This window comes from Sphaeramia orbicularis, chromosome 24, assembly GCF_902148855.1.
Source record: "Sphaeramia orbicularis chromosome 24, fSphaOr1.1, whole genome shotgun sequence".
Taxonomy (NCBI): Eukaryota; Metazoa; Chordata; class Actinopteri; order Kurtiformes; family Apogonidae; genus Sphaeramia; species Sphaeramia orbicularis.
In genome coordinates this window covers 30,677,882-30,705,334 of record NC_043979.1, presented here as the reverse complement: position 1 = coordinate 30,705,334, position 27,453 = coordinate 30,677,882, and the positions used below count along the sequence as shown (strand labels likewise).

The 27,453-nt window shown below is 35.7% G+C and overlaps 1 long non-coding RNA gene across 1 annotated transcript; it reads right to left on the bottom strand.

The window, feature by feature from the left end:
- LOC115415423 (uncharacterized) lies at positions 1-26,556 on the bottom strand. The gene is made up of 3 exons (XR_003934802.1): positions 26,415-26,556; positions 17,105-17,110; positions 1-15 (listed from the first exon to the last, which is right to left on the bottom strand). It is a non-coding gene; the product is annotated as an uncharacterized LOC115415423 (long non-coding RNA).
- Positions 26,557-27,453: the final 897 nt, after the last annotated feature.

Here is a 27,453-nt window from a genome sequence, read left to right as displayed (position 1 = left end):
GATTCTGTTCATCAGCTGTCATATGCCTCTGAAGTACACGTTCTCAAAGAGTTTAAACCTTTTTTTTTCCATATAAAAGTCGTTATGGATGTGAAAGAGACATGCATATCTGCTTTTCATCGCAGTATAAATATACATATTTCTCTGGGTGTTGCTTTTTTTCAGTAGCCTTCGTACCAAATACTGTCTCTCAGAATGTACTTTCTGTTTGGTGGTGATTTGAAGATGTTTGCAGATCACCGCAATTGCTTTATCTCTCACATCAAACAAAACTATCCTGCTGAAACTCTTATCTAGCTTAAAAGCCGGCAGAGGAAAACCTGGCAGGTAGTCATTGCTGTGTAATAGCAGATCTGACTCTTAAGTTAGTCTACACACACACACATATTCACACAAATCTCTGTACTGCAAAATGGACAACAAGCATAGACAGATTTTTATTTGGAGCAGCTACATGGCCCCATTCGACCCTGTTGCAGGTACATTGTTCCTGTGCAGGCAATTTCCAGCAATCTAACATGTCACAGCACTCACTGGATTTCAGCAGAAGATCACTGCAATTTTGAGGCCAAATGTGAGATAGTTTGGTCTACCATGGACTGAATGGATAACTCCCATTGTTGTTTATCACTGGCCCTCATTTCTGTATTGTAACACTTCATAGTCAAATGCATAGTTCATTATTTCTATATATGCATAAGTGTCATATTTGCCCCTACAGGTTTAGGTTAACACTCCTTGGTTACTGAATCATAGGCTACAACACAAGCCAAGAATATAACAACATAAGAATGTGTGGTCCATCTGCACAGATGTGGGGGAAATAAAAAACTTCAATACAAATTGGACAATTCCAATAGTAATTTATGTGTAAGGACAAAAAAATCCAATAAGAGAAAGACTCAGAGGACAATGTGGACCTGGGTCTGGTTTGGGAAAAGAGGCCAACTTGGGATTTCAATTTTACAATGAGAGCTTGAGGAAAGTATTTTTAGAATAGTGCCTGTCATTTCATGCTGAATTTCAGTTGGTTGGTAGTGTGGATGTAGATCGGAGCTGCCGCCACATTGTTAGATGGTCATCTTAACACAGACGCAGAATTTTGTCCCAGACTGTCTTTGACTGCAAGACTGACAACAACTGCCTTTTAATCTTTCTAACAGTGTCGTGTAGGACTGTTACGCTGGAGTCATAACTGAAGACATTGGCACATTTTGTCATCTTTTGCCTTTGACACCACAAAAATTGTACATGCACAACCAGCTTTGATCGATATACACAATTATCAGTGCATTATTTTGGATGACATTCTTTTTTTTTTTTTTTTTTTTTTTTTTTTTTTTACTTTTTACTTAGATTTTTGCACAATATAAAACAGAACAAAACAAAACATCTGAGACAAGACATAAATTAAAAAAAATAAATTACACCACATTGTATTATTATTGTTACAAATATTATACTACATCTATAGATACATTGCCAAATATCGAAATATTCATATATTTGTATACATATGCACACATCTATATAAATACAAAACGCCTCATGTCAGGGCTTATAAGAGCAATTCTCGTCAACAACCCAAAAAGTTTAATTATACAAATAGTCTTCGACCATGTGCCATCTCCGCTTAAAAAGATCCATTTTCATTTGTAATGATGTGGTCATTCTTTCCATAGTGTACACTTGTTTCAGTCTTTGTTTCCATTCTATTGCTGTTGGTGATTTGACACTCTTCCAGTTTACTGTTACTATTTTTTTAGCAATCAATAGTAAAATATGTAAAATATATCTCTGCTCTGCATTAAAATCATTGACCGGCATGACTCCAAGTAAATAGAACAAAACATTTGAAAGGACTTCTCTTTTTACAATTTTTTCAATTTCTTCTTTGATATTTTTCCAGTATAGAAACAAGCTCGGACAGTCCCACAATACGTGTGTATGGTCACCTGTTTTACCACAATTTCTCCAGCATAAAGCTGTAGATGGATCCGACACATTCTACTTTTAAGCCATTAGCACCTTCATCCATCCCCTATTTACTAAATATGGACACTAAAGTTATTTTAGGCCAACATTAATTATGATCTCAATATGCCTAATATGAGTCTTATAGGATGATAATGAGACCCATACTGACAAAACACAAATAAGACTGTATTTACACAGAGTAGCAGGTGACGACAATGCAGCTTAAAGGAGCTACATAATGATATACAGTATGTAGTACATGTAACCCTCCCCCACCCCCATATCATACCATATACATGTGCAACCACAATGTAAATAATGTAAACATGTAAATACCATTTAAATTTTACATTTTAAGAATGTTTAATTCTAATTCTCTGTTTATATAAATATTTATATAAACACCAAATTTCTTATTTTCCTTTATATTTCACCCTCATTTGTGTTTTTTTTTTCTACCTGTCTTTCTCTTGACCTCATTTGTTGTATGTTACTGCTGTCAACTGTGAAATTTCCCCATGGTGGGATCAATAAAGTCTTCTCTCCTCTCCTCTCCTCTCCTCTCCTCTGTAGTATGTCTACTCAAAACTGCCCAAATATGAACATTAAAGTGGAAAAAAAAGAGCTCTCAAAGTATGCATATGATATCAATGTATTGTATTCCAGAGATATGCACAGAATTTCTACACAGGGATGGGCTGGTGTGTCACTGTGAATGTTTGTGACCATTAGAGGGAGTAATGAGCCATTGTAGCCTCGAGTCTGCTGGTCTCAAAGGGAACTGAACACTAACACCAAGAGGTCTTACACCAAAGCAATAAGACATAATGAATTGAGGATAACAAACAATAGAAAGCAAGTAATGAAATGGCGCTACACTAGCAGAGCTATAATGTAAACTATCAGCTGATGCAGTATATGAAGACTTTCTTTTATATCTTATTCTAGAAAATGTTATTGTACTTTTAGAATGTAAGCCCCTTTTTATAACCGTTCAGCCTAAGCAAACTTTCCTATATCTGTCATGTTGAACAGTTTTCTTCCAGTGTATTAGTACTTCGTAATCTATGTGATGTTTTATTATGTTGGTCGTTTGTCCAGGACAACAGATGGAAATTAGCTTCTCTGCTAAATCTGGTGCATCTTGTTCTTTGCAACTAATGCCAATACACACTGTCCTGTAACTAAATAAATAAATACAAATAAATACAAATACGCCACTGTACTGACTGACCATTGTATAGATGTGTATAAACAATGAGCTTCACACTTTATTGTGTGAGTGACACTGTTTGTGGATAAATAAATGGTTAATTTAGTGGTAGTTGATATTACCATGAGTACATTCTGGTACATGGCCTTCCCATGCTGTTGATCATTGGACAGATGTTTGAATATCAATATTACATATAACCTATTTAAGTCTAGATGCTACTTGTCATGAAATGGGAAAATATTGCACAGAAAAGGTGCAACATAATGGACTCTTTAAACTGTACAATCACAGGCAACATAATATAACAAGTCTTATTTCTTCCATACGACTACACCGAAATGAAAACATAATTAGATCGCTCTAAATTCCCCCTAATATTGATTGGTCATTGTGCATTATGAAAGAATATCAATATATTTTAATATAAGTTGTTTTTTTTTTTCTTGCTTCCTTAAATGACTTACACTCAACATTTTCCATATAAATACTTGGTTGCAGTTGAAAGCCATCTCTTCTAATGCTTACACTCTAAATGTCCAAGTTGTCTGCTTTAAGAGCTGGCAGAAACTTTGCTTTCTCCTCCAGTGAGTGTGCAGTTTTCACAGACAGACATCAAACTGCAGATACATCCTGTATTCAGCTCTGTGTCCCACTCAATGTCCTTCTGACCACTGCTTGACTGACAGCTCTGTGACTCTCCCGTTACTTTACCTGTTAAGGCAGGACAGCTCTCTATTCTTTCGTCGTTTCTGTCTGTCATATGTCTGATTCAGAGGTACACACACAAGTCAAGGCTGACTCTTAGTTTTGTCCAGTTTGTGCTTTTAAAACCTGGATGCTGTGAGGAAATTATATTATACTAGTGTGTTGACCTGTGGGGATCCACAGGTTCTAGATGTGGTAGTTTGTATGCTGCTGTGTACTGACACATGCTGTACCACATCTGTCCAGCAGTCACGGCCAAAGCGTTCTGGGTATAGCAATGTGATTGTAAGGCTATTGTATTCCAAAATTACTAATTCATTCATTCATTCATTCATTCATTTTCTGAACCCACTTTATCCTCACTAGGGTTGCAGGGGTCACTGGAGCCTATCCCAGCTACTTATGGGCAAAGGCGGGGTACGCCCTGGCCAGGTTATAATAGTTTTGGATTTTTCATTATAGTTTAGTTTGATTTAGTTTTGACTTTTTTTTTCTCTAATTCAGTTAGTTTTAATTAGTTTTTAGAGCAGGTTTGCTAGTTTTTATTAGTTTTATTATTTTCTAAATGCTTAGTTTTAGTTTAGTTTTAGTTTTTTCATATCTTTTCTCTTCTTCTCCGTAATATTCAAATAAATCCCAGACAGGACTCTGCTGCTTTCTCCCAACTTTAGTCTCCATGTTTCCAGGTAGAGTGGGGACCAGAAGACGACTGTAAACCACAAGTGACAAGAAGTGATGGACCGTTAAATATCATATGGTGCCAGCAGCTAAAATTGCTTGAGGGAAATAAATCGATTTTATGTCAATCGGACATTGACAAAGACGAAAATGAAGGCAATTTTATCCAGAACTTTTATACGTTTTAGTTTTGTAAGCACACAATACAGTTTCAGTTAGTTATCGTTTTTTTTCTTTTAATTACAGTTTTTATTTATTTCAGTTAACAAAAGTGTTTTTCCAATTCAAGTTTTCGTCATTTTGCTAGTTTTCGTTAACGATAATAACCTTGCACCCTGGACGTGTTGCTGGTTCATCACAGGGCCGACATATAGAGACAAACAATCATTCTCACATTCACACCTATGGGCTGATTTAGATTAACTGAATAACCTATCAGTGCATGTGTTTGGATGGTGGGAGGAAGCCGGAGTACCTGGAGAGAACCCACGCAGACACCGGGAGAACATGCAAAGTCCACACAGAAAGGTCCCACCCCCACTGACTGGTGTTGGAATCAAACCCAAGACCTTCTTGCTGTCAGGCACAAGTGCTATCCACTGCACCACTTGTTACCGCACCCTCCACCCCCCTCCGAAAAAAAGAGCAAAACTGGAGCAAAATTACTAATATCTCCCAAAATATTGGTCTTATCAACTTGCTGTTTTTGCTACTGTCCTCCTTGACCAAAAGTACATTAGTATGCCAAACTGCAGCAGTCAGCTCTTTCCGGACTTTGTATGAATCCGGAGACACACCTATACGCACACACACAGAGGCCATTTGGCTTTTATCATATAGATGAAGAGTAGAAATATAAGACATATCGTCAGGCTGACACTGGGTTTTTTTTAACAGATCTACTTTCATTACTTGAGATAATAGATACCTCATTAAAATATGGTTTATGAGATCAGTTTTTATTGAAAGGGCGTCCATGTAACAGTGACATTCTAAAGTCTCAAGACAAGACATGGACTAAGTTAGGATTACCAGAACCACCAACAAATCAATGGTATGTATCCATAAACTATATAAAGCTCATTGTTTACACACATCTTTGTAATAGTATCATCAAATTTGCTTCTTCAAACCAAAACTCATATTCTCTCGATTTTTGACAAGCAGCCAAAATAACATCATGTCTGACAATCTTCATGCATTGCATCAACTGATAGATTACATTCTAGTTCTGTTATCTTAGCTCTGTTAATAGGCGGAAAACAACCACAATTCACCTCTTTTTTCTGGTTAGTTTGTTTTGTCAATAGCTGCAGTAAAGATCTGTCCAGTTCTAATCAATATTAGAATAGCAAATATAAAATTCACATACCCTTCAACTAAAACCAAAACCAAGGCAACTAAAATGAAGCATGAAGCTTTGCCCATTTAAACATGATTTTTTTTTTGTTTTGTTTTTTAAGAAATCATGAATATTTAATCACCTCAAAGGTAAAAGTCTATTTGTCTTAAAGCTGTCGTTATTGAAAATGAGAATAAGTTCTCAAATAACTTACCTGGTTAAATAAAATAAAGTTTTATGAATCTGAATCTAAAAGTCAAAGAAATAAAAATAAATAAATAAATGAAAGGTTAAAAAATGATAAAATAATAATAATGAAAAAAAAAATCATGAATATTTGATCATCCCAATGGTAAAAGTCTATTAGTCTTAAAGCTGTTCATTCTATTTGCATGCTGCCTTATAGCCATGTTAAAGAAATAAAAAAAATTAAAAAATGAAAGGTTAAAAAAATTAATGTAAAAAATGTGTTTGACATTGAATATTCCGGGAATGATTGCCCTCTGTCGTGACAACTGTGTAGGAATTTGTCAAAACAAAATATAGCTGATCAAGCGACCGGAAAAACATAAAATATCAAATTCATTAACATGGCAATCATTGAATAGATCATATGGTTTAATACATAATATAAAGACACATCTTTGAGTGCCCTTGTCTGTGTACCATGCCAGTTTATGAGGTGTAGCCTTTTCTCTTTAATAATAAAAATTATGACATGAAGAACTGACTGATGAACCCGTTCAAAGACGACCATTTACGAACGTCCTTAAAAGTCTCCCTGCTCATTTGTAGAGGTTTGACAGAGGAGGGCAGACATGTTTTTGCAGCCAGTCGTGTTTTAATTGTGTCTGGGAGAGGATGACAGAATGTGAACAGAAATGAAAAAAAAAATTAAAACAAAAGTGAATACTCAAATCTCCCTGAAGGTCAAAACTGTGAAAAGCAGAGTAAATAGAGGACCAAAACCAAAATACTTCAACGAATGTAAAATGTAGAGACAAACACTGGCAAACATCCTCCTTAAAAGATGGTGGAAAACATCTATTGAGTAGGCATGAAGGCAAAAGTAACTTGATGCCAGTGCATCTGTGAAAAAAAACTAATTTCAGAATTCTGTCACATAAAAAACAGGAATTTTGCCTTTCATTAGTTGTAGTCACTTAACAGAGAAAAGAGGCCTTAAATGCATTCACATCAATGCCACACATTTAAAACATGCAGCTGAAATGACTTTGATGAGCAAAGACCAAAAGCTGTCCTTTCATGGCATGACTATGGTAAAATCTGACGCCTTGTCGAGCAAAGTGAATCTTTCAGACATTTGAATGAACCTTTTCCTTTTAAACCACAGGTAACAGATAAACATGAAGGTTCAAACTGACATTGAAAAAAGTTTGTTCCTACATTTTATGACACAACTTTGGTCATCTGTGATATTGATGTATTTATTTTAATTAATCAAAAAAGCAAAGTTTCAAATCATGAATAGCCAAAATACAATCGTTTCTTTGTGTCTGTTAACCATGAGAACTGTTCCTATCTGTACTGTGTCTCTTTGGTGGAGTCGTTATGTTTTGGTTGTGGTGTGTGGTGGATTTATATACCCCAGGACTTTTCCACCACACAGTAAAATCATCATAAGCCCTACTTGCACAGGCCTGGTATAACTTGTGGACCTCTAGTGATTTAGAAATGAATCCCCCTGGTATGTGTTTAATGTGATGCATTCATACGCATCTATGTTTTCGATTTACATATAATTATTGAGAAATGGAAAAATAGTCCTTACTGTCATGTTTGTCATCCACCTTCTGACAGATTTCAGCTGGCTTTTACAGTGAATACAGTACATGCTATACTGTGACACGAGCCTCCGGGATGTCTACGGTAGCCCTGAAGTGCAAACCCCAAACGCAAAAGGGAAAACGAGACAGGCAGTGACGTCATCCAATCAGTGTTGTCATGCCACCTGAAAGTATCTACCTTTTCCATTAGAGTTAATGCTGTTGTGTTTTCTCTTTTGCATTTGTGTTTTCTCTTTTGTCTTCATGTTTTCTCTTTTGCAGTTGTGTTTTCGCTTTTGTTTTCTTGTTTTCTCTTTTGCAGTTGTGTTTTCTCTTTTGTCTTCATGTTCTCTTTTGCAGTTGTGTTTTCTCTTTTGTCTTCATGTTCTCTTTTGAAGTTGTGTTTTCTCTTTTGTCTTCATGTTCTCTTTTGCATTTGTGTTTTCTCTTTTGTCTTCATGTTTTCACTTTTGCAGTTCTGCCGTTTCAAATGTCTATAGTTGCAAAACTATTGTTTGAATTCATACCAAATTTGGTTTATAGGCTACCAGTGACCCAGAATAGATATGATTACATTTTGGGGAAAGTTGATCAAAATTTAAATTTTTAATGAATTTTTAAAATCTTTTTTCTTCTCCCATTTACTTATAATTGGTGAAATTTCACATCTATAAAAACATCAATTTTGTTTTAATTTACTTCAAACTTGGCACATATACAGGGTGGGGAAGCAAAATTTACAATGAACATTTAGTTGTTTTTTCTCAGCAGGCACTACGTCAATTGTTTTGAAACCAAACATATACTGATGTCATAATCATACCTAACACTATTATCCATACCTTTTCACAAACTTTTGCCCATATGAGTAATCAGGAAAGCAAACGTCAAAGAGTGTGTGATTTGCTGAATGCACTCGTCACACCAAAGGAGATTTCAAAAATAGTTGGAGTGTCCATAAAGACTGTTTATAATGGAAAGAAGAGAATGACTATGAGCAAAACTATTACGAGAAAGTCTGGAAGATACTATTAAAGAAGAATGGGAGAAGTTGTCACCCGAATATTTGAGGAACATTTGCGCAAGTTTCAGAAAGCGTGTGAAGGCAGTTATTGAGAAAGGAGGAGGACACATAGAATAAAAACATTTTCTATTATGTAAATTTTCTTGTGGCAACTAAATTCTCATGACTTTCAATAAACTAATTGGTCATACACTGTCTTTCAATCCCTGCCTCAAAATATTGTAAATTTTGCTTCCCCACCCTGTATAGAGGTAACTGATATGCTGACATCATCACATGCATAGACATGATGACATCAGTTGGATTGATGCTAAAATAAGCTACAATACGTGCGAGGGGTGGGATTTGTTATGCCTGGCACCACTTGTTATTATTTTATTTTATGTGCGAAGGATTACATTTTAAAGAAAAAATAATTGCAGTTCCAACTTTTCCTTATATGAACACTATGTTATATCCTCTAAAAATGCAACAACAAAAAACACAAGTGGCTAAAACACGAAACGTATGAATGAAATGGAATGTTTTCAGGTTCACAGATGTTGAGATCGTGTCTGTTGAAACAGAAACTGTACACTGTCAACATTTTTATTTGGGTAAATGAGCACCCATAGAAATAACCATTGGGCACAAGTTTCCAGGTGAAAATTGGGGACTTTAATGTATATAATGCAGTTGGTTAAGTTTTAAAGAGCAGAGGAGAGGAGAGTGTCTTTTTGCAGACAGAGCTGGCAATACTCCATGCAACTGCATACACAAAGTTAAACCGTCTGAGGTCTGTGTGCAGGAGATATGCATGTTCATGTTCAGTCTCAAGGTCGCAGCTATAGCAGGAAAATGCTGTGTGTGAGTGTGTGTGTTTGTATTTGAAAAAAATACAGATAGGGAAAGAAAGTTTGTGTGAATTCCTTCCCTCATGCATACTCGGGTCTGTGGTATGCAGGTCGGTGTGGGAGTGTACGCATACTCTATGCACTCACACACAATTACTCAGAAACATACTTGAAGCCAGTTTTTCAGCTCATCATTCAGCAAACTGTAAAACTGGGTATTGTGCTCGCTGGTACAAACAGACGCTACAGAGTTGTCCAACAGCTAGCTGAATGAAATTCCTATCCGAAAGCAACCTGACCTGAGACTTTGCCAGGTAAAGATTCAGATAAAGCCTCTAATAATCACCTGCACACAGATTTCTCATTGTGAAAACCATTTTGCAGGATGAGACCGATGCTGCTCTGTAAACTTGTTGAACATACATTCAAAATGCAATTAAATGTGAAAGAAAAGCTACAACAAAAAGATCTGCTTTATTTATTTTTTATTGTTAAAGCACTGGAATAGCTTCTGCTTAACAATGACACTGACGCAGATAGACATATCACTAAGTACTTTAAGTCTCTGACAGCTTTCGCTTTCTGTAACGTGTTGAAAGGAAGGCTCACCACGTACTTCAACACTCATCCAAGCAAGATATTATATGTTGGGTCTTTTGGTTGGTGCGTTTCTGACAGTTGCTGTGTAAATGGTTTATTTCAGTTTGTATTACTTTTATGGGAGACATTCACTGCATGAAGGTCTTTGGCTAAACTAAAAAATTAAAAGCCTGAGAAACACCCTCCTGCTCCTCAGTCTTTATCTGGCCAGGTCTGCTACAGTCACACAACACCAATGCTACAAACAGATGATGTTATAGAAAAGGGCTGCTCGATTATAGAAAAAAAAAAAAATCACGATTATTTTAGCAATAGTTGAAATCACGATTATTAAAAACGATTATTTGTTAACCTTAAAGTTGTTTATTTTTTTCTTGCAACGCAATGTAAAATATACTCTTTAAACATACATAAAGCTTTTAACCACTAAAACAAAGTATGTTCACTTTTGTACGAAACAAAAAAATCTTTGAATGCAAGTAAGTGTACTGTAAATTCAAGTATGTTTCCTTTTGTAAACAAATAGTGCACTGGAATTAAACTGCTATAGACTTGCCATAGAACTGTGGCAATAAAAAAAAAAAAAACTCACGTAAAGTGCAAATTATAAATTCAACTATGTTCAATGTAGTATGAAACAGTAAATTCAGTGGCATGCCGTGAGGTTTCAGTTCAGGCCTTCTGTATACATCAGCCATCTAGAATACGCACGTTAGGGTTATACAGGTTAGGGTTAGGTTAATACGGGAGTTGCAGCATAAAGAGATTCGGAGACTGAAGATTGCATTGCGGACGAAGTTGTTTTTATGCATTTTAGTTATTCATAAGATTACGATAAAGGTGGCAGTGGTTAAACTTTAGATGGTTAAAACGGTTTGTTGTGTTACCGGTCGGTGCGGACACAACTACGAAACACTTTTTGCACGTGATGTGTTTTTCCTCTTCGTCTTCTTCATCAAACCCAAAGTGATTCCATACAATTGAATTTGACTTGCCTTTTTTGTTTACCAAGCACTTCTGCTGTGATTCTCCTGCCGTTTTTCCAGACCGCTAGGTACAACTTTCCTCTTGGGGTGGACCTGCCGGCTAGCAGGCAGCTGTAGCTTAGAGGGGGGCGGGGCCCAGCAGCTCATGGGAGCTTGCGTGCGCGTGAATTAAAACAACTCAAAATTAATAATCTTTTTTTCTCGATTACATAATTTTTGTAATCGTTGTGTGTAATAATCGAAATCGTAATTGAATTTCGATTAATCGCACAGCCCTATTATAGAATATGATGCACTGCTGTGGTTTAAACTACCTGACAGCTCATGAAGCAGTTCAAATAAGTTCAGCCTTAACATCTACAGTATAGGTGTCAAACATGGGGGCCAAATCCAGCCCGCCAAAGGGTTCAATCTGGCCCCTGGGATGAATTTGTGCAATGCAAAAATTACACTGAAGATATTAACAATCAAGGATGTTAAAATCATTTTAGGTCATTCCAGTCTGAAGCAGCGGTTCTCAGTCTTTTTCTGTCGGGCCCCCCTTTGGAGGATGAAAAATCTCCAGGCCCCCCCCAACCCCAGCAACATTGTAACAGTGGTGCAATTATAACTTTTATTGAAAGAAACGTCAATATTGTAACAATACTTTTTGCTTTTCCTTGAATAATTTGTTGTTCAAATTAAAAATAACTTAGATTTTTACTTGAACAATACAAATAAACTCAACCAGACTGCTCTGAGACAATATTTTTCCAAATAAAAATTGGAAATGCGCAATTATCTTACAACTATGACGATAAAGTTACTTTTTTTTAGAACAACAAATAAATTTTGGTAATAAAGATGAACATTTTAACAATATCAGTGGCTGCAATGAGCCTGTTTCCATTGCACATCTCAGAACATTAAAGTGCAAACTGTACAAACTGTGCAAAAACAGAAACATTCCACATTTTTCTTTTCCAGTCCTTGTCCATTGTCCAAACCTAAACTCTTTGTCTAGTCTAGTGACGGATCACCATGGCAGCAGACTGGTTTGGTGGACGTCCCTAAAATGAGTCCAGGGTGCTCAAACACTAAAATATTAGTTCCACCTGCTACATATTCTAACCTGAAGGACAAAAAAAAAAAACAACCACCCAGGAGAGATGCCATGCCCCCCCAGTAGGCCCTCCCACCCCCCACCCCCCTTGGGGGCCCGCCCCACACTTTGAGAAACACTGGTCTAAAGTGAATCAGACCAGTAAAATACTATCATAATAGCCTATAAATAATGAAAACTGTAAATTTGTCTCTTTATTTTAGTGTAAAAAAAGTACAATTACACAAAAATATTTACATTTACAGACTAGCCTATTACAAAAAATGTGAATATCTGAAATGTCTTAAGAGAAGTACATGGAATTTTAATGATATTCTCCCTGTTATTAAATGTTCTGTGTATTTGTAGACCCACTGTGATCTCTAAGTTGTGATTCACATGTATACATGATAAACTAAGGCACACATTGCACTTATTTTATTAACACATTTTTTGGTTGTTCGTATTTGTTCATGTTATGTTCAAGTACAATTCATAGACATAAACATTTTCATTATGGAATTTACTTTTTTCACTCAAAAGTTCTTATCCTATTATTTATATTATTGTACTGGTCGGGCCCACTTTATATCATATTGGGCTGTATGTGGCCCCTGAACTAAAATGAGTTTGACACCCCTGATCTATAGTAACATGAATGTCAAAACAATGTGCATAGCAGTAAAACACTAACACTATATTTACAGTTTAACCCTTAGGTCCTCCTCGAGCATTTTTGGACATTTTTCTCAGGTTTTTTTTTTTTATTTTTTTTATTTTTTTTTTTTTTATTTGGTGATTATTTTGGCTGTGTTGCAGTTTTTGTCAGGAAATCTGGCAAGAACTTTTCTTTCAGTTATATTTTTGAAATCCTGTGTATTTTTCTCTTACATGCGTCTTCTTAGCCAGGTCGTTATAATAATGTAAATCAGAATCAGTTCTCAACAAACTTACTTAAAATTAAGGTTAAATAACTGTTAAATAAATGCATACATAAATGTGTTTTATACTCCCATGATGCATTTTGCACCCTCTGGCTACCTTCATGGCAAAATGTACGTGGCCAGAAAAACTGCTACAAAATCATCATATTTCAGTATTTTTTTGTTTATAAATTTCTTAAACAACTTCTGCCTTGCTCAAAACTACTATTCAGCAATTTTCATATTTTAACCATTTTAATTATTTAAATTCTGGGTGATTTCTTACACAAAAAGAGAAATATTTTCCATACAATAAATATGGGGAAGAAACATTGTTTATGATTAGAGCCTTGGATATGTCAAAAATTCGCCGCAAAATTGATTTGCAATCAAATCAATCAAGTATATGGAACATATTTAAGTTTTTGGGTTTTTTTTGTAATAAATAATTCAGAAGTCACATAATTAAACTGGTATTTAAAGGGATAAAATCAAGAATGTTGTTGAATGTTTGCTAGTTTTGAGCAGGGCTGAATTTGTTTAAGATTTTTATTTAGCAGTTTTTTGTGCGTGTACATTTTTGCTATGAAGTTAACCAGAGGGTAGTAAACTTGAGGAGACATAAGGGTTAAGTACATTTTGCAGTATATATTACGACTTAAATACAGAATTTTTAGTAGGGTATTTTCACAATTTGGTATTAATACTTATTTTAATCACTGATGATAATTTCCACTGCAGGGAAGTATTTCAGTTGGTGATCATTCATAAGTTTCATGTAAAACTCATACCTTGTGAACATTATTCCATCTAAACTTGAACTCATCTGCTCATTTGTGCTTTAACTCAACAGCAATCAAACCAGCCCACGTTGTGTCAAAGTCATGTCACATGTGCAGTGGGATTTTAATCAAAAAGATATTAGTCTCCCATTTGGCCAGTAAAGTCATTGGAGGCCCTTTAAGAAGCAGATGCATTTTATTTTCTGCATCATGTATCATGCCAACTTTATAATTTCCCAGTCTATGTTCATGCTTACAGAAGCCACGTGACAAAAAATGTGGCCAAGAATGTTAAATTTAACCCAGAACACAAAGTCCAACTGTTGTGTTTCTGGGTTTAAATGTACTCTTCTGAGGAAGTATGAACCCTTCTAGGATCTCTGCCATCTTACTTTAAATCTGCATTAAAGTTTTGCAAAATTGTATAAAATTTCTCCTTATGTCTTAACCCTTAACCCATAAAGACCCAATACTTCTTCTGTTGCAGTTCCCAAATGAATTATTCTATCTAACCATTCTTAAGTTATTTATCACCATTTATTATAATACTGTCATCTGTATTTTGTGTTTTTTTCAGTGTAAATCATGTATTTTCCCATATTTAATTTACAGATCACACTGATGTTCATAAAAGCTCAGATTAAAGTTATGTTTTTATTACATTAGAAACAGAAAAAACTGAAGAAAAAGTAGCTTTTTCAACAAAAATCTATCATTAACTGAACATAAACCCAGTGTGTCCATCCACTGTCACTGATCCAACTCCATGGGTTTTACTGGTGAATCAATGTTGTAGAAGATGACTGTGTTTCCACGTTCACTGCGGAGCCTCTGAACGTCCACATGGGTCACATCTGATGACCATGAAAAGATGACAAACTGCATTTTACACCAATTATTTACATGTATTGATAGGATTAGTGGATCAACAGGTATTAAACAGTTTAGATCAGTAGATTTTTTTTCGTCGACAGTGGTTGTCGGCCGTTCAGAGGCTCCGTAGTGAACGTAGAAACACCATCATCTTCTACAGCATTGATTCACCAGTAAAACCCATGGAGTTGGATCGATGACAGTGGATGGAGACGCTTGTTTTGTTTTCAATTAATGATATCTTTGCTCAAAAAGTCCCTTTTTCTTCAGTTTTCCGTGTTTCTGATATAATAATCCTTAACTTTAATCTGAATTTTAATGAATATCTGCATGATCAGTACATTAAATAGAGAAAAATATCAGATTTTCACTGAAAAAAATGCAAAATAAAGAAGATAATATTGCAATAAATGGTGTTAAATCACTTTAGAAAGATTAAATATTGAGAAAAATTAATTTGGGAACTGCCACAAAAGTACCACAGGGTCTTTACGGGTTAATGCTGAATATATCGTCTACACACAGCGACTCTGGTGTAAGATCTAAAGAACTGGTGTTATCAGGAATCTGTGTGTGTGTGTGTGTGTGTGTGTGTGTGTGTCTCTGGTCTGGCGTGGCCTATGAGGCTGGCACTTGTCTGTTTGGCTGTTTCCATGACAATGCCCACCATGCCAGGGTGACACCATATGGTTGCCATGGTAACAATCCATTTTTCTGGCTGATGCTGGTGGGCCAGGTGTATTTGCCAGCTGGTACAGACAGGTGGATGGTGGGAGTGAGTGAGAGTGTGTGTGTGTGTGTGTGTGTGTGTGTGTTTCACAGCAGATAAACCAAAAATGCTGAAGCTCCAGGACATAGACTAAACCAGGACAGAATAAGACAAGACTTAGGGTTTTCAGGGTTTGTCAAATCTTCATGTCTTTCCTGAGTTTTAATCTGAACTCTGTCCATCATATGACTCTTACTACACAGAAGAACAATGTTTTGAAGCTTCACATCACACCGCACCAACAGTCAACTGTGGCTGTGTGTTTTCACTCGTAATTTTTGTCAGATTTATTAAGATACTGAATTTTAATCCAGGAGATTGTACTTGGAGTGTCAAACATGCGGCTCGTGGACCGAAATTGGCCCACCAAAGGTTCCAATCTGGTCCACAGAATGAATTTGTAAAGTGCAAAAATTATACTGAAGTTATTAAGAGTCAACGGTGTCAAATTTGTTATAGTTTTAGTTCAGGGGCCACATTCAGACCAATTGTGGTCTAAAGTAAAAAACAATAATAGCATAATAACCTACAAATAATGATTCCAAATTTTCTTCTTGGTTTAATGTGGGAAAAAAAAATAGTATGCCTAAAAGTAATCAGACAAAAAAAAAAAAAAACAGGCTAAATTATGAAAATATTTACATTAACAAACTATCCTTTAACAATAAAATGTGAATAACCTGAACAAATATCAACTAAAAAAAGGACACAAGTACATACACACAGCAGCTTTGAAATAACTAATAAAATAACTCCAAGCAGCCTGTTTCACCGAAATATTTTCTCTGGGTTTGTCGGCGCTTTGCACAAAACACTACAGTACTTACATAGCGTGTGATCAAGCATCTTGAGGCGGAGCCAAGTGGCCTCTTTTTTTGGAAATCAAAATATGGTCACCCTAATGTACACTAAATTATAGCTTGCCAAAAAGGAAAAAAAAAAAAATGTTTGTGCGTCAGAGCAATTTTGCCCACATTGAAGCATAAGTAATTTGGTGATTTCACAATTTCACATCCATAATGACAAACAGTTATGCATTCATTATGATTTTCTTTTAATGAATAATGATAATAATGTTAATGCTAATAATAAGAATAATATGAAGAAGAAGAATAAAGAGTAAACAACACCATAAACACTGGCCTCACTAATGTCAATGATTTCAATTGACAATGAGCGCTCAACATGTTTTCCTTTACTTTCTGCCGTAAGTTCCATTCTTCTTCTCCACAAATAAATCCCAGGCTGTGCAAAGAAAAGCAAGGCACAATATCATCTGTTAATATGGTATTTGTTGAAACCTAATCTATGCCATATGATGACACCGTTACATTCAGAGTGCAGCAAAACATTTTGCTCATCTCTGAACTGTGGCACAAAGTAGACAGCACTGACTGCTTATTATGGCTCAGTGTAGCAGCAGAATATACAGTATCATGTCAGTGAAAGGCTGCTGATAGTTTTAGGTCTGTACAAGTACAACATTTAATAGGAATATGTGAACTGCTGCCGCTCTCTTGTCAAGGACAGGTTTCTGGAGTTTGTTAAAAGCACTAGACGTTTTGTTAATTGTGGTTTCCAGTTGATGTGGTTTCCAGTTGATTCCCCATTGTGTTATATATTTTACACACAGTTACAACAAAAATGTGTCTCACTTATGTTACTCAATTATCACCTCATTCATCATCATTATCATTATATATATATATATATATATATATATATATATATATATATATATATATATATATATATATATATATATATATATATAATTCATGTTTTGATGTGAGACACCAATGTCAATGAATGTACTAGTTCTGCCATATTTACATGGGTGTATTTTTTATACAACAATGTTCATAAATATGCATGGTCCCTATTAAATAAACCAATAAAATAAAAGCATAAATAAAGCTGCAACACTGTTAAAATACATGTGGAGTGGAGGTAAATGGCTCCTCACCTCTGCAGTGTGATTCAGCTAAATCTGTACTTATATGATGTATTTCAGTGATGGCAGCTGCTTTTTGATGTCAGGAGTCAGAATGAGCTTGTATTAAAGTAATTTTCCCCTTTTCCTATGTATAGCATTCATGTCAACTGAACAGAATATATATATATATTCACATATTTTTCTGTTAATGGATGGAGTTGGATTTTAGTGGTGATATGAGGACAGTTCAGTCCTGCCATCTTTTAATGGAGGTTTGGATCAACCAGATAGAATAAGCTATAGAAACGAAAGAAAAGCCAGTGACAAGCAACGTTATTTAACTGACTGGATTCTGGAATATATGGAAGACTGATTGATTACAAATAGTTTTTATTCACAAATTGATGTTCTGTAGTGTTGTATTTAAACCAAGCTACATGGAGACCAGGTCATGACTGAGACCAGAGTACATCAAGATTGAGACAAGGCTAATAGCAAAACATAATTTTTCCTCAACCAAGGAGCTTCTGAGCATGCCCAGTGAGATTATTCATCTGGCAGACATTTCGGTAGTATAGAACCAAAATACTGACTATTTCACTCATCACCCTTAAATGTGAAACACTGAAGACACATATGAAAGTTTTCCTTCCACTCCTCATCATTAAAAACACCACAATGGAAATGATCCCACGACTGCAGGGGTCACCAATCCTGGTCCTGGAGGACCAGTATCCTGCATGTTTTAGATGTATCCTTCTTCCAACACACCTGATTCAAATGATAAGCCTATCATCAAGCTCTGCAGAAGCCTAATAACAACCGTCAGGTGTGCTGGAAGAGGGAAACATCTAAAACATGCAGGATACCAGCCCTCAAGGACCAGGATTGGTGACCCCTGGGCCGCTGGTTTGCCTGATCCAACCATATTGTTTCTGGTTGTTTTCCATCTGTGGAAGCTGTAGACGAAGTAATGCTGGACACAGCAGATGCAAAGGATTTTATGTGAAGTGGTGTAACAATGCAAAGTTACATTATAAACTTAAAGTAAACATAAATAAGCTGGTATTCCATATGTTTAACATTATACTTATCATTGCTATGATTATAGATGCAAACACCTTGAGCTAGGGCTGGTTATATCGATCTAAATATCAATAGTATCAATACCAAGGTGGGTATCGTATCAGATTGACACTGGCGTGATGAGATTGATACTTTTGTTGCAGTTTCTCTTCTATACGTCCAGCAGATTAGTCGAATTTCCTCACAGAGTTCATGTGAGTGCAGCTTCTGTCTGTCTGTTCAAATACCGCACCTCTCTCTCTCTCTGCTGTTCTCTCAGACACACTTTGCTGCCCCCCCCCCACACACACACACACACACACACACACACACACACACACTCTGCCGGAGGATGGAGAGTCAGAGCACTGACTGAGAGCAGCCCGTGATGGCAGAGAAAAAGAGAAGCACTGTGTGAGGCTTTTTCACTGCAGCTGACAGGGAAATGTCACATCTGACTTTGTTACTTCATTAATGATGTTATTTCTCACAAATATCTGTGAGTAATGGAAAGTAATTTTGTTGTGTTGTTGACATTGTTATTTATATTTTTCTTACATTGTTGCTTTTTTGTTATTTTGCACAAGAGACTTTTTCTTAAACAACTGTGTGTAGTAAAAGGTATCATTCTTACACTATTAAATTGTTTTATATTATAGTTAGGTAATAAAAATGTATTTGCCTAAAATCTTTGTCCTGTGTTTTATCAAAATCATAATCAACTAACTAAAGGCAAAATCACAAAATTATCCAATAATCATGACATATCAAGTAAAAAGTATCGGTTTAGGTATCGGCGATACTATCCCTGCATTTACTTGGAATCGGATCAATACCAAAATTCCCAGTATCGCCCACCCTTACCTTGAGCAATACAATAGTAGGTACATACAAACTTTGGAAAGCATTTGGGAAAATCTCACTTTTTTGACCTAAAACATTTAGATGAGGATTCGAGGTCCACAAGTTGAGAAAAATATCAGCTTTCCAAAATATCTACAACACTGAGTCAAAATGGAATCCAGCACAAGTACACAATATTACATTACAACAACCACATTCCTCCAAATACTTAAAGATTGATTTTTCTTGCCAGTGATTAGCAGAACAATGCAGCCTGTGGAAAGGTGAATAAGGAATTAGCAATTAAGTCTTCCTTTTTTTCCCAGACTATATAATGTGGTTTGGTGAAGATTAATCATTTTAAGACATTTAGATGCACACATTTTACATATTATACCTGTAAACAGAATAACATTTTGTAAGAATCTTCTTTTTTATCCTGCAACTGTCTCAGCTATACATTTGATTTTTTTTTTTTTAATTTTTTTTTTTTTTTGGGGGGGGGGGGGGTAATTCTGTTACAAGGCCAGCATGCAGTTTGTGAAATTATCTGTCAATTTCATCACTCATTACTAATAAACAAAAAAAAAACAAAAAAACAAAACAAAAGAGCGCTAACATTAAAGTAGGGCTGGGCGATATGGCCAAAAATAAAATCTCGATTTTTTTGGTCATCTTGGACGATTACGATTTTAATCGATTTTAATCCATCGTGCCCCTGACTTATCATATGGCACGGCACAAGAAAATGATGTGGCTAAAGTTTGTTGTTTCTTTGCGGCGTGTTTGCCATGGCTAGTGCTAGCTACGCCGCACTCCCGCAGCTGCGAGCACTCTTCCCATTCTTTAGGGTGTCTCTACCGGAGATGCTGAAAGAGGTTAGTTATGCTGCTACTCTTCATTTTCACCTTACTTCTGCAAACCTTGCCCACGACTAGTTTGCTCTGCGTCGGTCTTGTCAAATCCAAACCATTTCCATATAATCGACGTAACATGAGTCCCTTTTCTAGCTACCAACTCTTCGGCTTGTGGTGTGTCTGCCATGGCGGGGGCGTGATTGTTTTGGCGGAAAGGCGTAAGAGGCGGAACCAAACGCCAGTGCTCAAGTCATGAAAGGCAGGAGACGAATCTGTATAGTTATTTATTTAAGCTCGCCTCGATTTTGCGATCTTGCATTTTTTCAAATCGTCTATTTTTAAAAAGGCGAATTAATCGAATTAATTCGATTTATCGCCCAGCCAGGTTTATGAGTGTATGATTTGAGCCCTCATTGTAGAGTAGAAAGTCCCAAACTTGGGGTCAGAAGGTTTATAATTGACATTCACTGGATGCCAGAAAGGACAGGGAACATGAAAAATTACAATAAGCTGAGGAGCCTGTGTTAAAGTTTGCTCTTGCCAGAGGAGAGGTGTGTGTCCTGCCTCGCTTTTCCCTGTTTGTGTGTCGCCATCGATGTGTGTGGTTACATGTACTGTACGCCATCTGTGTGTTTTATGTGGTATTGGTGTGTGTTTGTGTGTGTCTTTGCCTGTGGAGAGGACGGGAGGTAAATTCATATCAGAGTGTTTTTGCTACGGGCATGGTAATTATGGCAGTTTTTAATAACTATGCTTTATAATCATTTAGCACTGATGATGCAAACCCACACTCAACACATACGCACACATACACACAGGCGCACACACTCATCTCTTGAGGCACTAATGAATTTAGATGTGATAGGCACTGAAGCTGAACTTAAGGGAGGAGTGGGCAGAGAGATAGATGGATAAAGAGTGAGGAAGGCCAGGGGACAGAGAGGCGGGGAAACTTTGTTTTCACTGTAACAAGAAAAAAAAAATTCTGCATGAAAATGTAGTACCACATCGATTATTTTTCATCAGACTGTGTCAGAAAAAAAAAAAGGTTGCTGCTTCAGTGAATGTCAACAAATCCTGAAAAATACAAATATCTTAAAGTCAGTAAAGGGTGTAAGTTTGATGAGAACTGCACCAGAACAAAATAACCTTGGACGTATTGTTTTATTTTCATACTTTTTCAACAATTAGCATAAGGTATAAAGTATGTTTCTTGTAATAAACTGTATTGGCTAAAATTTACTTAGGGGGTCAAATGAGTGGCCATTTTTGCAAAAAAAAAAAAAAAAAAAAAGTTGTAAGAAATGCATAGAACTGTGTTGAAATAATGCTAATACATTTGTGCACAGACTACTGATACTATTTGACAGTGGAAGCTATATTTTCAGAAATATTGGATTTTGAATAGCACGTGTATGTGAAAACTTTTGCTGGTGGACGGACGTGACATTACCCATGATGACCTGGTCAGTACCAGTACTTTATTAGTAATAAACTTATATACTTAATATTGCTAATTCTCCTCTTATTCATAAATGTTAGTATTGTGGATCTAAAACAATAACAGCTGACACAAAAACACAAAATGTGTCAGTGGACGGATGTGACATGGTTGTTACAGATCCCATCATACTGATGTTCGGCAGCCATGTCACCGTTTCCACAAATGATCCTTGTGCAAAAACTAGGATCAGAATTATTTATTGTGTAGTTTATCATCATACTAAAGAGTAAATAACAATACAGAATTGTTATTTCTTTATAAAAATGCTTATTATTAGAAAACTGTTGATTTAAAAAGTGATGTGTGACATTCTTAATGTATGTATTGGCGTAACATAAGCAGGATGGATCAGCACCATACTCCATATTGCAACCTGTAAAAATAAAACATGTGATATGTAGTATAGAATCTTATAAGAAAAATTGGGGAATCTAAAAGAATAGAATATTTGTTTTTCAGGTAAATTCAGTTAAAATATAACTTGGCCATTTGTGACATGAAAATATAGCATTAATTGTGATGAAATTGGACATTTTTGACCTGAAAACATAGTTCATATGACCATCAACATGTTGCAACAGAACTGAAATCCTGTAAATTTGTATTAACTTGCATTTACCAACACAAAGTTCCTTTGGGGATTCACTTAGATTGATTTGTTATGTACAAAGACATAAATAAGACCTCTAAGCAAATTTTAGCCGGTATAAAAGTGGTTTCCAATAGACATAGGGACTGTGTCAGACAAAAAAAGGTTGTTGCTTCAGTGACTGTCAGTAAATCCTGAAAAATACAAATACCTTAAAGTCAGTAAAGGGTGTAAGTTTGATGAGAACCGCACCAGAAAAAATAAGCTTAGACATGTAATTTCATTTTCATACTTTTTCAACAATTAGCATAATGTATAAAGAATGTTTCTTGTTATAAACTGTATAAAAGTGGTTTCCAATAAACATAGTGGCGATTAAGTGCACCGACCATCATCCATCATTCTCCATCTCTTCCATTTTTCCTGTCATTGCCTCTAATAAATACTGCTTAAAGGTTCAGTGTGCAAGAATTGGAGGCATCTAACTGCAGATATGGAACATAATATTACTAATCATGTTTCAATCACCAGCAAATCATTATTGTTGTGTTACTGCAGAATGAGATGTTTCTACATACAGGAGCTGGTCACGCCATGCCACCATGTTTCTACGACAGCTCAGAATGGACCTCTTGTTACTGAAATTCAGTATTCAGGTGCTTTACCAGTACCTATAGGACAGTGAGTTATTTAACCCATAAAGGGGCAAAATTGTGCCCAAATGAATTTTCTCTATATTTAACCTTTCTAATGTGATTTATTGACACTTATTGTAATATTATCCCTTTTATTTCATATTTTTCCAGTGAAAATCATGTATTTTCCTTTAATTCACTGATCATGTAGGTATTTATAAAACCTCAGATTAAAATTGAGGGATATATATTAGAAATTTTAGTTTAGTTTAGTTTATTTCAGACACAGACATAATACAAAACATATGGAAGAAAAACAAAAATAATAATAAACAATAATAATAAACAATATACAAATAAAAAAATCAAATAATAGAAAAAAAGAACAACTGTTGTGCCTGAAAGGGAGTAGGAAGAAGCCACTGCTTATCCAGTCCTACCCCCGATTCCAGTCCTCAAGACTGTTAGTGCTTAATCACTTGATATACAACATAAGATTGTGATTATCCAGAAACAGAGAAAACTGAAGAAAAAGTGACTTTTTCAGCAAAGATATAAATAACTGAACATAAACCAAGTGTGTCCATCCACTGTTAATGATCAAACTCCAGGGGTTTTGTTGGAGAATCAATGTTGTAGAAGATGACGGTGTTTCTATGGTAACTACAGAGCCTCTGAACATACAAATGGGTCATATCTGATGACCATGAAAAGACGACAAACTGTATTTTAAACCAATTATTTACATGGATTGACAGAATTAATGGATCAACAGGTATTAAACAGTTCAGATCAGAAGATGATTTTGGTCGACAGTGGGTGTTTGGGTCTTTAAGGGTTAACTAAAAAAAAACCAAACAGACAAACCAAACACTGGTACTAATGAGTGACTGATAAGTGAGGGAAGGAGGAATTTTGTTAATTGCAATCATAGACTTGACAGTGGACTTAACCCTTTAACCCCTGATGTGTCTGTGGTGAGCATTCTGAATGTATGATTTATTTTAAATATTTCTAAAAATTCAACTATTTGCTCAATAAGAAAAAATTCTAAATGTGTTGAGACAATAGACCTTGTGCTTTCCATAGTCATCTAAACATGTGCAGTGCACCCCCCACCACCTGTGTAATGGGGGGCAAAACAGCTAGCGAGGCTTTTTTCCGTGTTGTTTTCACTGACGTTTGCAGCGATTTTCCTTTAATTTTTTTTTTTACTGTGTTTTTACCAAGTTTTGATCATATAACTGCTTTTTGGAGTTCAACCTGGTTCCAAAAAGCAGCTGGACTCATTTAGAAAAAAAGAGCCCAAAACAGAGACCTGAATTACTGGGCTAAAATTCAAATACTTGTTTTTCAGTGTGTTCCAGTTCACTGTTCATGTTCAACATCCTTAATCTCTTATTGATGTACATTCTGAGAGCCTTACTCAGTAAAAACCTGTAAAACGTCAATTCTCTTTGTCTTTTTCTGTTATTCCACCCTGTTTTGACCCTGAAACACACAGTAAAGTAAAACGACTGAAGAAAAGGAACACAAGCACATACTCACAGCAGCTTTTATGACACTTTTACAACCGCAAATTCCAAACAGCCCATTTCACTGAAATAAAGTCTCAAGGGTGTAGACTTCTGAACAATCAACAAACCCATTCATTGGTTTTTAAAATGCAGTTTTGAAGCTTCAAGACATGCAACATGGCTATCATCATGTTAGTTTCATGGCAGCAAGTGGGTGGATCTTGAGGAGAGAGTAATAAAACCCAAACATACTGTTAACACTTATCACATCGACCTACAGGCTAATATTAACACTATTAGGTAATTTCAGCTACTTAATAAATGTTAACACATACAGTTGTATTTAATAACAGTAATGTTAAAGTTGAGATAAGTAAACACACTCATTACAGCTACCTGAGCACATTTGCAGGTACCTGAGAGACCTCATAACGTGATATAAAATGAATGCTAACATCAGTTAATGCATATAAGTTACACTGATTATTGTGATTAAATACCAGTAAACTTCATATCAGAATCCTCTGACGGTCTTACAGGTGTAACTCTCATGGCAGAGCTGCCAGTCAGGGAGAAAAATAAGTTAAATTCAATAAACAAAAGCTCCAAATGTCCAGCTTGAGCTGAGCTGACTGTACAATGCACTGCAGACACTGAAAGCATTCAATTCTGGCTTTTATACAATTGAGACAGGTGAGCTATATATTGCAGGGGGAAAAAAAAAAAAAAAAAAATCACCCTCAGTACATTTGTCACAGAGGACAAAATCAACCAAAGTGGCAATAAATATCCTGTAAACACGATTATTTCAACTGTAAATTTGGCCATTTTAATATCAGTGGGGATGATCCAATGGTAAAGGGAGATCTTATAAGACCGACAACACACCTATTATATGAGTTATACAGTTCAGATATGAAATACTGTGATTGTCATAATCAAAAAGTCATAAACTAACATATGATCATATCCACATTCCTCTGGTGAACGATAAGAATGTTACTATATTATCAAAAATCACATAGAGGAATAAAAATGCTTCATCTTTGTAATTCTACAAGAAATGCAGTCTTCATATAATAAAACTGATTTTTTTAGGGATGCAACATAGATGGATCAGATCAATCCAAACTTCCTACAGTATGGAATAAGTAAGAGAACCTTGGGCTACATCCACAATAATACATTAAAATACATAAAAACAGATTTTTAGTATAATCTTCTATTGGATGGATGGATGGATGGATGGATGGATGGATGGATGGATGGATGGATGGATGGTGTATTGTTTCCATAAGAGCGACTTGCTTCATTTCTACATTGTTGATAACAGGCTTTTTTGAAGGCTGTAATTTGTCACATGTTAAAATATGAATGAGGACAGTAAGTTTTAACTACAGATGCATCTTGCAGTGATAAAATGAAAAAAAAACAAAACAAAACATGAAAAAGAAACTGCATTCCCAGAGCACTTCTGTTATTTAGAAGAGCTGGTGTCACCTCTAAGAAGCAGGGAAAACACAAACTTTTAAAACAGTATTTCAACAGGGATATGGCTGACAATAAAGCTGTGCTTCCTAGTGACAATGGGGCCCATTAATACATGTATACATATCAGGATAAGTATTTTAACTACATTTCGAAGCTAAATAATCAAGCTAGTTGTGAAATCATCATTAAAATGTTTCCAGCCAAATCAAAATAAGAATCATACTGACTGCAATTATACTTTGTAAAGCACTTTTAAGATGTTTTTTTAGACTTTACTTAATATATGTAGTACTCTGGGAGAAATAGTGCCCTAAACATTAGTTCTGCATCTGTAAGAACTAAAACATAAATCTCCTCGTACCCCCACCCCAAATAAAAATCAGTCCCTCTTAAGCTGAGACTGAACACTGCAAAAACCAAAATCTTACCACGTGTATTTTTCTCATTTCTAGTCAAAATATCTCATCATAGTTAAAATAAGACATAATCACTTAAAGAGTGACTTTCAGTGAAATATAAGTACTTATTTTTAAACTATAGATCTTGAAAATCTTATTTCAAGAAATCTTACCAAGATAATTTTCACTTGTTTCATTGGCAGATTTTTTGCTTGAATTGAGAAAAAAAATCTTGAATTCAGTCATGTGCAAATGTCGTGACATAACTAGCTATAGACGTAATAAATTAAGCAGGAATTAAAACAGGTTGTAGAAATCCACTTGATTTTCCCCAAAATGATTAGATAGATAGCTTTGCAGCACCTGGAGGGCTCAAATTCAAACTTTTTGAACTATTAGGGTCCAAATACACAAATAAATGTACCAAAGACTAATAAAAGCAGGTTTAGCAAAATATGAGCCCTTTAAAACACTTCAGGTTGTTCATGCTATTCAGATTGTTTAGGAAACTTTGTAGATGTAAACATTTTCATTGTGTAATTTTACTTTTTTCACTGTTATTATTTTACTGGTCCAGCCCACTTGAGATCATGTATGTGGCCCCTAGACTAAAATGGGTTTGACACCCCTGCTCTACAACGTCCTAGAGCAGTTGCATCTTTTTAAAAATCTCTGGTCTGAAATGGGGTTTGGAAAGACTCCATAAATGTTCAAAAAAAAAAAAAAGGAATGCAAGAAAATCCACAAACTGCTGTACCTAGATTTCCGCTGGTTTACATTTGAGATACCAGAGTAAAGGTGGCTTCCCCCTGTGACTCCAGATTGGTTTTCTGCATCTGTTCTTCTCTCTGAGCATTAAGTTTGAGATTAGAATGAGAACGCTTTTTTTTTTGGTATAAAGAACCTCGCGTCTCCTCTCCCCCCCTCTCCTCTCTTTCCTCTCCTCATCGGTTTAGACAGATACTGAGTGTGGCAGAGCTGAGTGAATTGGTTGCTGAGATGGGTCATTAGCTTTTCGCCCTCGCCATCGATCTGAGGCAGA